The sequence below is a fragment of the Eurypyga helias genome, unplaced genomic scaffold (assembly GCF_000690775.1).
Source record: "Eurypyga helias isolate BGI_N326 unplaced genomic scaffold, ASM69077v1 scaffold41360, whole genome shotgun sequence".
Classification (NCBI taxonomy): Eukaryota; Metazoa; Chordata; class Aves; order Eurypygiformes; family Eurypygidae; genus Eurypyga; species Eurypyga helias.
This window is the reverse complement of record NW_010227068.1, coordinates 16,514-19,374: the sequence shown is the minus strand read 5'-3', so window position 1 is coordinate 19,374 and position 2,861 is coordinate 16,514.

Below are 2,861 nucleotides of genomic sequence, written 5' to 3'. Positions count from 1 at the left end.
TAAACCTCACCCACAGGAAAGGAGAGTTGGGCTCAGACTTTGTGCAATCCTTGGTCCATGAGCTGTAATATTCCTTCTGTCCTGTCTTTGCTCTTTCTTCTCTTCTGCTGCTGGTGAGAAAAGATAAACATCTCCCAGATCTGGTAGGCAACATCTGAATGCATGTCTAGGGCGAGAGGAGATGGGAAAAGTTTTCAGCTCAGCTGAAACCGATGGAAGTGAATCAGCACATCCCTTGGTGGAGGCATTTAGCAGTACCTGAATTATTTCCTGTTTCTCTTCTTTGTGGCTGCAGTTTTCAGTCCTGCTGTCAACCCTCCCCATCCCTTTAAATGAAAATCCCCATCCAAATCCAGGTCATCGTCCACAGTGATATCTACAGCTGCTGCCCCATGCCATGAGGACAACCCAAGGTCAGGCTTGGCTGGAGCCCCACCAGCTTCTAACCAGTGAGCATTTTCCCTGTCCCAGCATCCAAGCTTTAGCAGGAAAATACCAGGCAAGCTGGCTTCTCTGGAGCAGACGGGTTTCCATCGGAAATGCAAGGGCAAGCATTAATCCTCAGGCTCCACAGAGTCCGGCTCTGCCAAGCACAAGCAGGAGCTCGAGGCAGGGAGCAGCTCCCCAGCATGATCCCCGACCCATTGCCTCCCCCAGCCCCTCTCCACCACCCAACAGTCTGTCTCCCCAGCCTTCTACCAGCCTCAGGGATAGGGGGCAGAACTGACCCCAGCCCTTGGATCAGGCTTTCCAAGGGGACAAGATCCATCACACAAGTAGGGTGATACCCAGTAGAGTTTCAAATTAAAAATCTGGAATTAAAAACATGGATATGAAGATACTTCCTGGCTGGTTTGCAAGCACTGAAACTGCATGGGGTGAACTCCATCAAGATCTCCCTGTTCCACTGGACCCCAGCTCCTCCTGTCCCTGTCCCCATACCCAGGCTTTCTGACTTTCTGAGCCTCAGGGAAAGGCTGTGGATACCCAGCTCACCTGGGAAACTGAAAAGTGGTGAGCAAGGAGCAGCTGATGGATCAGCCGAGCTGCTGCTAGCAATTTCATGCAGGGTAAATCCATTTATCACCCCGGCACAAGGAGGGGAGCCACTAGCAGCACAAGCCACCAGCAGTACGAACCACCAGCAAATGAGCACATCTGTCACCAGCAGGCTGGGGGGACTCCAGGACCTCCCCTGTCACAGAAAATTCTGCACAATATCCCAGTTCCCAGAGAGAGGCACTTGTCTGGGGATGGGGCTGCAGCAAGGGTTCACAGCTTGTGATGCCCCTGAGCTTCTGTCCTCTTCCCTACCTTAGGGCATGATTGAGGTTGACAGTGGGGATGGAGATGGGATTTCACACAAGCCAGTACCACAACAGATGCAGTCAAGAGCGATGCAGATTAGTGGCCTGGGGAAGGACGGGGATGTCACACTGCAGACAGGACCCGCTGGCCTCCTGGGCTGACTGTGGGCTCTGAGGCTGGTGCACCCATGGCTCAGCAAGGCCTTTTGAGACTCGTCTCTCCCTCATGGGTCACAGGCACGTTGCTTGTGGCAAGGTGCTGCACAGGACTCTCCACGCTGTAGCATCTTCTCATCCTGGCAGTGGTTTCTCAGCCCCTTTTCTCTCTGGAGGTTACCCAGACCCCGCTGGAAAAAAAAAACATAGGGACACATCTCCTTGCTCCTTCATGTGTTATCCCCTGCTGTTCCCTCGTGCGCCGGTGCTGCAGTGGGCTCCTATTTCCATACCTCCCTGGATAGCCTCCAAGGGACAGGTTTGGAGCCAGATGGGCAAAGGACGACCACACTGAAACCCCCATTCAGCAGCATTTGAACAAATTCCAGGCATAATCTGAGCAAATTTCCCTCCAGCCCTGTGTGTACGTGTGTGTGTGTGTGTGCGTGCACAGTGCATGCTCGCAACATGCCTTTGCAGCAGGCGTGCACGGGGGGGTTGCCATCCACCTCCAAGCGTGCAAATGTGCTCTATTTGTGTGCGTGTGGGAAGATGCTGTGCGTGCAAATCCGTATGCAGATGCTCTTGTGCAGCCTGCGGGCCCTTTGAGGGGTTTTTTTTGTGGGTGCACAGGTGCCCCACGTACCGGTGGGCTACAGGATGTTACAGCATGTGCTCCTTTAAGAGAAAGCCATGTTTTGCGGAGTTAGCACTTTGTAGCGTGTAATGTTAAGGCTGCAGTGGGAATTGCTCTCTGATATTGAACAGGTAAATAAAGCACAGCTTGGAAAAAGCCTCTAGAAATGGGCTGCATGTGAGGCAGCCTTCCCTGGGGTGTCCTTAACCTGCAGCCCTCCTCTCCACCCTAAGACCACAGTGGGGGGCTGCCAACCCCACAGCAGGGAGGCCTGAGCAGCCCTCAATGCTCTTAACTCTTTCCTTACCCCTCTGCATCCTGAGAGCATAAAGTGCCCACGCAAGACTCAGACCAGAGAGGTCCAGCTCAACAGGGTGCTGATGACCAGGAATGGTCCTAGAGACCTGCATGGCTGCAGACCTCCCCTTGTACCCCTTTGGGGCTTCCCTGATTTGGGACGAGCTTCAGAGGGAGAAAAATCAGGAATAGAGAGGCCAGAGGCATCTGCAAAGCACATCCAACTCAGCTCCGTGTCCTGCGGCACCACTGCCAAGGGCCAACAGTGTGAACCCCTTTCTGCAACCAAGGCTCAGGGCAGGGATGAACCCCATTTCTCAGAGCATACAGTAGCCAAAGGGGAGGCTTTTCTTTTGGGAATACTGCTGGGAAACAAACTAACGTCCTGCGTTCTCCCTGTTAACAACCCCATTCATGTTATCCTCCATCTGTGCCCTCCTCACAGGGTCTTTACTTTGGGGACA